The 10,958-nt window shown below is 41.6% G+C and overlaps 1 pseudogene; it reads right to left on the bottom strand.

The window, feature by feature from the left end:
- Window positions 1-347: 347 nt before the first annotated feature.
- Window positions 348-438, bottom strand: LOC117714456 (small nucleolar RNA SNORA17; annotated as a pseudogene).
- Between the last annotated feature and the right edge of the window lie 10,520 nt (window positions 439-10,958).

Here is a 10,958-nt window from a genome sequence, read left to right as displayed (position 1 = left end):
AACCTGTAAGCCAGCCTCAATTAAATGTTGTCCTTTATAAGAGTTGCCTTGGTCATGGTGTCTGTTCATAGTAGTAAAACCCTAACTAAGAGGTGGTTTCAAGAGTACTATACCCTACTTGTGCATTATGGCACCATGCAGGGATTATCTTGGGTTCCTTGCCCAGGCCTGCCCAAGTAGCCCCATAGGAGGGTCATCAGCCTCAGGCTCATTCCCTCCCAGGGCCAGAATCCCAGGCAGGGTTCCAGTCTCTGGCTTGCTCCCTACCCTTGGAGCCTCCCCAGTCTGCCTCCCCAGGCCTGTGCAGTGCTGAACTAGTGGTTGTCTCAGGCTTGCTTTTCACAGAGAATATTAGGCTACTACTCAGTCAGATACTCACAAGTCAGAACGCTGAGCGTTCACACAGCCTCTCTTCTCTATGTCGCCAACTGTGACATGTGACAGAAAAATTACTTTTAGAAAGGAATTTTAGTATAAAGTAAAGCTTAAAAGGGAGTTTTGTTGCAGAAAGCAAGCAGGGCTGAGTGGCAGTTTAAGAGTATAAAAAGGCACACGCATGGTCTAAAGCAGTCGTTCTCAACCTGTGGGTTGTGACCACTCGGTGTCAAAAGACCTTTCACAGGGGTCACCTAGGACCACCAGAAAACACAGATATTACATTATGGCTCAGAACAGTAGCAAAATTATATGAAGTAGTGAGGAACATAATTTTATGGTTGGTGGTCACCACAACATGAGGAACTGTATTAAATGGTCTCAGCTTTAGGAAGGTTGAGAACCCATGATCTAAGGTGTCATGGAAGCCTGTGACTTGCTAGCTAACAAGCCCCTGCCACTAACCATCTGTCTCCAGGTTGATATTCTGTGCCCCGACTGTGGTTAATCATATGGGGACCACTCCATTTCCTTCTCCGAGGATACATGGGGCAGCTGCAGAGTTTACAGGATGTAACTTCCAAGGAAGTCTAGAAGGATTGTGCCTTAACTGCCTTGGAACTGTGAAGGGAAGGTCAGCAGCACCCTGCCATCCCTTCTCCTTACCGGGCCCCTTGTGAGGTGTAGAGGCAAGAAATGTCAAGTGCCCTTGGCCTTGTGCCTGCCCCTGGAGTATTTTAGCAGCTTCCTGCCCCCACCCACATCCTGTCATACATAAATTACTGTCTGAAGGTTCAGGGACAAATGTTTTATTCAGAAGCATTGAATGGAATTTTGCTTTATAGTCCTCCAGATGAGTTATATGTGCCTCGGAAGCAGACAGATAATAAATCAACCTCTGGGTCTTGAAAAAAAAAAATCCATTCTAAGTCTAGAGATGGGAATAGCACTCCCATGGGCTTGGGCCTTTCTGAAAACAGTGAGTTCAATCTCTGGAGAATCTAAAGTGGTGAGGAAAATGCCAATGATGAATACAATAGAATAATTAATCGGACATGAGATTAGTGTTTCTGAGTTTAGCAAAAATCACAGGCTAGTCCAGAGGGAGCTTAGAACAGGCTGGCTCTCCCCACCTCACCCAGAGCTCCTGCCTGGGGCTGGGAGTAGGGTGCTACTTGTGTCTGTGAGTTTGCAGAAATCTCAGGCAAAGATCAGTTATAAGTGAACCTTGGATTTAAAATGGACTATTTTCTTCCAACACAGCTTCTGAAAATACACCCACGGATTACTGACATCGAAGGCAAAAAATCACTCTGTTTAAAAGCAGGAGAGGAAAAAAAAATCTTGCAGAGGGGAGCTTGTCAGAGCCTTCCTCTGGAATGATGAGTCCTTCTGATATTGGCTTGTTCTTGTCTGAGTTCTTCCTCAAAGGCTCTCTAAAGTAACCCCAGAGCTTCATAGTCAATGTTGCCATTCTCTCCAGGCAGACCTTCCAATGGAGCTTTGCTTAAGGTGCACAGTCATGCACATCCATCTGCATTTGTGATACATGCATACACATGCCTATGTGTACTTCTCTCTCGGTGTATATGTGCAGTGGTACCTAATAATATGTACCCATAGTCCTGGGACTGTGAAACGAAAGGCATGGGGACTGGCGTTTAAGGTCATCCTCTGGCTGTTGGTCATCAATGGGCCATGCAGTGAGTCCAAGGCTTCCCAATACATGGAATCCTGTTAAAGAACAAACGCATTCACTTACTTTATTGTTTAAAGACCAGCACCATCATCTTCTAGGAAACCTATTACAATTAGGGATGGTGGCACACAAAGTCACATCATGAGAAGGTCACAGGTCATGTTATTCCAACATCTATTCTGGCTCTGTCAACCTGCATGGGACCAGGTGGGCCTCACGGGTGTCTGCATGTCTTCAGGAACCTACACTGGCTTTCTCAGCCTATGATGTGTATCATGGTAAATACCTCTCAGTCATCATTAAAAAGAGGCTTTAGAGAAGATACGTTTTATGTCATCTCACAGTCCTAAATCATATTTATTAATTTCACTAAAACTCCCTGTTAATCAGGCCAACACTGAAATCCCCTGGTGACGGTGTTTGAACCCCCTTTCCTGCCCTGAATGATTAATATGTAACCTGGGTTCAGATTCTGCCATTTTCTAATGTCAGAAGTCGCTTGTGAATCTTTGTAAGAGTCTGGTGACTGGCCTGGAGGATGTAATTATCTTCATGGCTTCTTGACTCAGCATCTGTCTTCAGGACACATACATGGTCATCACTCGTGCCGCAGGACTCTCCACTCCTCCTCCCTTGCACACAGGACAGAACAACAAGAGGGGTCTCTAGGAATAAAGCTTGAAGCAAGAAAGAGAGACATTTTACATAAAAAATGAACTGGGACTAAATGAAGCTATGTCAGGAAGTCTGAGTCCATCCCTGTCAAAGGTTTTCTACCTCCTAAAGTCCTGAGCAGCATGCTGGGTTGTGTTGCCAAGCCGAGCAGGGCTTCTCTTCTGGTTTGTGTTAAGGACAGTCATGAGATACTGAGAGAGATTTGGGACTATGGAATCCATGGATCTCAGCTCCAGGACCACAGGATGGCTCTAAGACCACAGGATGGCTCCAAGAGCAAGGTCATGGAAGATCCTTGCAAAGGTCATCTAGTATCTACTGGTCAAGATGTGCAAACAAGGATGTTTCCAAGAGCAATCACGAAGCATAGGTATTCCCTGGGATTTACGTGGAAGGCATGATGGGAACGTGGGTAGATGTGTGCCCCATGCTGAAGCTGTTGGATACTGTGACTTCAAGGCAGCAGCAAAAGGGGCTTGCAACTCGGCCAGAATGCTGAGACTACATGACACATTTAACATGGCTCATCTCCATGTGAGAGTCTGTGAGAGAGCCATGGGAGGAATGGTTCATAGCCCCATAGTGAAGCCAGAGAGAAAGAATACAAAGAGAGAAGCTTTGCGGCTAGCCAGCCCCTGGTGTTGCCAACCAGGGGTTCAGCAGAACCCCTCTCAGGAGGATTCCCCATTACATAGCACCAAAAGCCTTAGGTAGGCATGTGGGTTTCAACTGGGCTGGTACATGGAGTATGTGACCCCTGGGAAAAGACCATAGGCTCAGCCCAGTTATAATTAAAAGATTTGCTGGATAGTTGCTAGCAGGGCAAACAGCCTTAGAACCAAGTCTCAGGCATGTCGTGAAAGAGGAACGGGAAGGGCTTCTTTTTTTAAAGGGGGAAAAACCACAAGAAGACCTTTAATATTTATACAAGCAAGACAAACTGGTCTGTTTTGCCAAGTTAAGTGGTTAAGACAACTCAAAACAATCTTTGGGTATTTGCATAAGCAAGTTACAGAAGCCAAAAAAGCAATTAGTGATATCATAACAAGTAGATGGTCATAGCTATACATATTTGGATGGGGGGCTCTGAGTCAGGATTACTGGGAACTTATCTTCTAGGGAGTTTGAGGCAAACTGCTATGGAGTACCAAGGTGGATGTGTAGAGTGAAAAATTATAAAAATCACTTTATAAAATATATACAGGCTTTTCTTTAGCCTTTTCTTTAAAGGACATAGAAAAATTTCTCTGAAGCAAGCTAAAAATGTAGACTGGCCTGTTTCAGAAACTGGAAGAGGGGAATGCAAGTCATCTAGGTGGGGCTGAGAAACTAGTAACCATGATGACAGGGCAACAACTGAGAAATGGTTGAGCAAGTGACAGGGCAGCAACTGAGAAATACTTGAGCAAGTGACAGGGCAGCAACTGAGAAATACTTGAGCAAGTGACAGGGCACAACCACATTTTTGAGAAGAATGAGTATACAGAGTGTTTTCCACATAACCCTGACTCACTTAGGTTGGGTTCCTCTGGAATTCTCTGCTATTTTTATGTTATATTTCCTTAGCAACCCCTCACCCCCTCCTCACTCCCCTGGTGTGTGGTTTTCCCCTTTAAAAAGCCCCTGAGCCAGCCGGTCTTTGTCAATTCAGCTCCTGTGTGGGCAAACGAATTGACCATTGGCCAGCCAACTCTCCCTAATAAAGCCTCTGCTGATTGCATCCAGGTATGGTGTCTTTCGAGTTTTGGGGTGGTCGTGACTTCCTGAGACTTGAGTGAGGGTCTCCCGGGTTTGGGGGTCTTCAGATGCCTGGCATAAAATGGAGTTTCTTTAGCTATCATATCCCTCACTGGCTCTAGATGACATGAATCAGATCACTGACTCACACTTATGTTGGGCTAAAGGTTGATGTTTTAATTAAGTCATTATTTATCAGATCACACCTGTTGAGAACTTTCCGTGCAGCTTTTAGGAATTTGGCATTTGTCACTGGGCTCAGACAAGGAAGTAGGCTCAGCTCAGGATATTAGAAACAGTGACCATGGGGCCTTGTTTACTGCCTTGTTGAATTTCTTCTACCTTATGTGATCTTTCTGCTTACTACTTTAATTACTATCTTGTGTGATCTTGTTTACTAGTTCGCTTGGTGACTCTGTCTTTGATCGGAGAGCTGACCATGTTTTTGGATATAACTAGAATGATATAAAAGCAGGCTGGAGAGAAATAAAGCTGCTTCAGCCTCAGTATGGGCTGGAGTCATGTTATAATCTTGTCTACTTGTTTTTCTTTCTTTTCAGTCCTCACTCCCTCGAGACCCTGTAGACTGACTGAGCTGCCTTGGTCATCAGCCCCATTCTCGAGTAACAGGTAATTATCTTTTTGTAACAGGTAATTGTAAAACCAAAGGAGCCTGGAGTCCCACCAGCAGGAGCTTTGCTGTGCCAATCAGCACCATAGATAGTCATTGGTCCAGTTGGACAGTGAAAGGGAAATGGCTCCTTTGGTAGAGAGAGGGCAACTTGTTTTCTTTGGACACAACATTCCAGCCTTTTGTAAAGGATAAGGGACAAGAGGACTCTTCTGTAACTGCTTCTCTGCTGAAGTAGGACTATGTCATTAGCACTCAGGAGGGCTGGCCTACCAGTCAAATTCTGGCCTGGAGAGGCCAGCCACATCTGGCTCAAGGCCCATGTTGTGTGGAACCACCTGGTAGTAGGGAAGTGCAGGGAGCTCTGATGAAGTCTGGAATGCTGGTCCAAAGCAGGAGCTCAAGCTGATAAGAAATTTATCAGAAGCCTCTGGTTTACCTTGGCTTCAAGTCCAGGGCTTGCTGGTTTCGAGGGATCACCTGAGGCTGGTGTGTTTGGAGCAGCTTTCAGTCTTTAGTTGATTAGAAGCCTGCTGAGACAAATATAGACTGGGAACAGAAAGTAAAGTTAAGGAGCTTAGGGGAAAATCTTAATTCTATTGATTTAATTACTTTTTAGACCTTTATAACTTGCATTTACATATCTTAAATCATGTTTTCAGACTCTCATAGCTTACTTAAGCCTTTACTTTTATAACTTGCATTTATATATGTTATATTCCTTTCTTAGACTCCTTTAACTTAAACTTTTACATCCTTTACACTTTGCACCCAAAATTGTTTTTCCTAGAACCTCATAACCGTCAGAAACTCCAAATCTCTCTTAGTCAGGTAAACAGTATGAGTCTGTCATTTTCAGGAGGAGAGCTAGTAGCTCTAGAAAAAGCAAGGCCTGATTTTTACATATGAAACAGACTGGCCAGGCTGCTGCTACAGTCATGGGGGAGGAGGATTTGTGTCTGCTTGCTGCTCTTAAACTAATACAGTTACAGTTAGCCATCAGCATCATCAGAGTTTTGAGAAGGATACATTTGAGCAGAAAGTATCATCCAGATGGCCTTTGTGTCAATTAAAATGGCAGGGACATACCTAGTTACCCTTGATTCCGCCATGGTGGTCTTGAGGACAGAGGTCATTGGTCTTTGGCAGTCACACAGGACAACATTAAGTCTATCATTGCCATATAGGGCAACATTAACCTTCAGATGCCAGACCCAGAAGATCTGAGGGGTGTGTGTGTGTGTGTGTGTGTGTGTAAGGAACTTGAGAGACTGGCCTACCTTGGGAGACAAAAAGGGGCCGTCAATTCTCCCTTGTCCTGTTTGTCCACAGTTTGGGCAATGTCCTGCCAGCAGGCAGTGGGGCAATGGGGCATGTCTTTGCTCAGTGGTTAGTGTTACCACAATCTAGATGGGAGTCATTTGTGCCCTGTTGTCTTCTTTGAAAGAGACTGTAGGGCTACCACTAGAAGCTGACAGTTTTGTCTATTATGGGGAAACTTTTATGGCATTAAACATGGCATTTAATATGACATTATTCAGCAGAACACTCAGGAGTTTGAGATGCAGCATTTAATTTACTGAGTATACTTGATTTTAAACAAATTTTATTTGGTTTAGCTATTTGCTTCAGGCTTAACCTTGAAAACATACACAGAAGCTAAATAAAGCTTGTCCCTGAAAATGGATTATATTTGTGCTTTGCATGATTACACGTACAGTTTTGATCATAGCAATGATCACATAGTTTGATCATTAAAATTTTTGATCTTTTATAAGGTGACTGAACATTAACTTGCATGTCCTAATTATCTTTCATAGTTTATAACAAGTTAGCAGCTTTAATAAGGTTAGGATTTTTATAGTTTTATTCCTGTTAAATGTTAGTTTAAAATGAATAATTTTTGAATTTGAACTCTGGTATCAAAATAAAAGCTTAAATTTTAAACACAGCTCATAGACAGATTGGGAATTTTTATGAAACCATAAATATAGTCCACAGAGGGATTAGAAACCTTATTTTTTTTATCCTCTCATATTGTACCATTATAGAATACCATTGTTTCCTATATGACTCAGTTTTATTCAAATAGCTAAAGTTTAACAAGGTTATCAAAGACAAAGAGGCTATACACACATCTGTAAGTCAGTTATTATTAGCCTGAGTAGAGCTAACTAGTAATAAAAAAATAAGAAATAAATACGGAATTTATAAACCTTATTTTTTAAATATATTCTATTTATTCAACATAGGTTGAGGTTCTTAAATCTAAAATGTTTAGGACAAAACCCATCAATATAGAAAAACATCCATAATCTAAAATATCTTAGAGATATTTTAGAGATATTTCCTTAGTCTAAAAGGGAGACAACAAGAGTTGATTTTAAGCTATATATAAATATGCAATAATAAATTAAGATTACCTTTCTATAGGTTTTTAATTATTAACATTTTCATTGTAAGTTTTAAGGTAACTGTTTTGCTTGGAATTTTATAGGTCTCCCTTGTTCCTTTCCCAGCAATGGTCTTATAAATCCTGAGAGAAAGTTTACATGTCAGCAAGAATTTTGAATATCCATTTCCGTGAATAAGAGAACATTTCTTTGTAGACAAGAACCAAGAAAGGGGAAAACATCAAAGAACTAGACACTTTAATTACATTTAGCTGTCCTATTTTATATAAATCCTTCTGATTAAAATACTTAAATTAAGTGATATAAGACATAACTAATAAATTTACCATTTGTTGCAAGAAATTTTCCTTTGGGGGATTAGACAATAGAGACTTACTCAGTATAGATAACATTGTCACATAGGTGTCCCCTTCTCATTCCAATTTCTAGCCTGTATACCATAGTTTTTCCAGAAAACCTTGAGGCTTCATGCAGTTAGGATCTAGTACATACAAACAATTATAATTTTTGAATTGAAGTTATCCTAGTATCAATAAAACCTTAAATTCTAAGTACATCCCATAGAGAGATTGGGAATTTGATGAAATCATAAATATAGTTCACAGAGAGATTGGGAGTCTTTTTTTTTTTTTTTTTTTTTTTTTTTATCCTTTCATAGTGTACTGTTATTGGATGTCATGGTGTCTTTTATAACTCAGGGAGGAGTGAATGGATGCTTAGGTGAAGGGCCAGTGACCTTGCCTAGCTCCTTCTTTTGAAGGAATATTAAACTTTAACAAGTTCAGCTCTGATTATTTTCAGCAGGCATATCAGGAGTTTTTACTGAAAGATTTTAGACAGGGTTTTATTTTATTTCATAACCAGTTTGGGTCTGCAGATGGAGGAAGGTGACCTGAGAAGCTTAGCAAGTATTTTTTCTTATTAAGTTGCAGAAATATATAACATCTGCAACCTAGAGGCCATTAAACAGGAAACTGTAAAACCCAGACATCTACAGGAACTCGGAAAACATTGGCACCAGGTTGTTTTGTTTTCTTTGTGGATTTTTGTTTTACATGTTTTTAACTACATCCAATAAGCTTACAAATATTAAGGTACTGAAAGTTTATATTTTAGCTGATTTTAAAGCACATAGCACTGTCTCTTCTACCTCCCAGAGTTAGATGGCCTTATGACTTGGGACGGAAAATTTGAAGAAAAAATTTAAACAAAATATGCTTGAATTGGGAGAGGGGGAGGGGCTTGAGTTGGGAGAGGGGGAGGGGCTTACTGAAACTCCGGAGCCAGCTTCTTAATAAAGTAGAGTAACATAAAAGAAACCTTCTAGAGATATCAGAATCCCTGAAAAGGTAAACCCAGCAATCAGAGGGAGAGACAGGAGCAAACTGAGCACAAAGAAGACTTGGAGATAAGAAATTCTGGGTGTGGGCCAGCTGCATCAGCTTGCAAGCAGCAGGTGGCAGAACAGGGACCTTATGGTGCTTGGAAGGACTGTGAGTCAGGAATGCCTACATCACCCCAGCCCAGTGGCATGGGGAGTAGTGACAGCCAGAAATAGGAGCCAGCTGGGAGGTAGATCAAATAGAAAAAAGAGGAGACATCCTTCAGAAGCAGAGTAAGGGGAAAGGATTGCAAACAGGAGGACATAAAGAAGTGTCTGATGTGCCACCTATGGGACTTAAACAGCAGGCTTCATGAGCCAATGAGAGGGATGGAGATGGAGCAAGCTAGACGGAGCAAGCTCCAGAGGGGAGCTAGTGTAGAAGCAGCCAAGAACAGTCAGCCTCTCGCAAATCCTGAAAGTACTGTAGCATGCAGCTCAAGATCAGTTTAGCTGTGCTCTGTTTGATTTCCACATTTGCAACAAAGCTTGAGAATACAAATCTAACAGACAACTGTAGGCGTAGATTTTTCAAAACCTACTTTAATAAGTGTTCTTAAATGCTTCAACCTCCCTTCAAGTACACCAACGAAAGGTAAGGGAGGAGAAAAGTTAATAAGAAGTGGGGGATGTGGACAAGTTGTTCTTTGAGGTGGTTCCAAACACAAATCAGTAGCGGCTGTCTGGTCCAAACACAAACACCAAACACAAATCAGTAGCAGTGGCTTGATCCAGAAGAAACCACGAGGCTCCAATAAATTTGCATGAGTCTGTGGAAGCAGCAAGAAGCAGCCAGAGTACCATAGGAAGTTCTTTGGCACTTTTTCTCTGTATGAGTTCATGACAAGCAAAGATCAGCAAAGACCACCAAAGCATTGCAAGGCGAACCAATACAAGAGCATCATTCACTGTCTGTGAAGTTATACTTAAAGTCTTTCCAAACATTACATGTCCTCTCAAGTGTCTGCCTCAGTAAAATATCCTCTCATATGACAGCTTCCAGAAAAACATCACATGACACAACTGAGTCGCCAAAGAAACCAGAAATTTCCACTTCAGACAACAAAGAACAATGGGAAATGGCAGCAAGTACATCAACACAATCTGGAAGACCAGATGAACTCAGATATGTAATTGCCATCTTCATTCATAGACCCAAACCAGGAGAACAGGAGGGTGTCCCCTTTGTCCCAGAGACTGGGTCTATGATCATGTCTAATCGTCTTTTGTCTCTCTAAGTATCTGGACTCCAAAACAGAACAAAATAACTCACTGATCCACCCAACCTTAAAACGCATGTTGGCTGACAATTCTTTTCATTTTGCATAGGAGCCCTAGAGATTATTATGACTACTTTGGACTTGCCCTCCCTGGGGACTGTTCCTTACCAGTGACCTTTAATTTGTGTCAGCCTTGTAGCCTAGGCTCCCTAAGGCCAATCAATTCCTCTCTAGACTTGCTCCCTCTAGGGTCTATCCTAAATCTCTAGCTCTGATTCTGGGGTTTCCCAGGGTTCTCACTGGAGCCTCTAAATGTTATGGAGTTTGTGACCCCTGGGAAAAGACCATAGACTTAACTCAATTATAATTACAAAATTTATTGGTTAGCTCCTAGAACCACAGTCTAAAGCTAACTCTTAGGCATGTTGCGAAGGAGGAGTATGGGCTTTTTTTTTTTTTTTTTTTTTTAAATTTGGTGGGAGGATCTCAAGAAGACCTTCAATATCCATGCAACACAGCAAAAATGGTCTGTTTTGCCGAGTTAAGTGGTTAAGACAACCCAAAACAATCTTTGGTTATCTATGTAAGCAAGTTACAGAAGCAAAATAAAGCCCTTAGGTATATTATAACAAGTATATTGTCACAGCTGTATATTTTGGGTGGGGTCTCACTGAGTCATGGTTACTGGGAATTTATCTTCCAGGGACTAGAGTCAGAGACAAACAGCCAATGGATGTCAAAATGAATGCCTAGCATAAAATAAAATTTCTATAGCCATCACATGGGTAGGACAAAGGAGTCAGAAGGAAGGTTACGGGGACTGAAC

This window comes from Arvicanthis niloticus, chromosome 8 (assembly GCF_011762505.2).
Source record: "Arvicanthis niloticus isolate mArvNil1 chromosome 8, mArvNil1.pat.X, whole genome shotgun sequence".
Taxonomy (NCBI): domain Eukaryota; kingdom Metazoa; phylum Chordata; class Mammalia; order Rodentia; family Muridae; genus Arvicanthis; species Arvicanthis niloticus.
The sequence above is the reverse complement of the archived record's forward strand: the minus strand, read 5'-3'. Positions and strand labels throughout refer to the sequence as shown.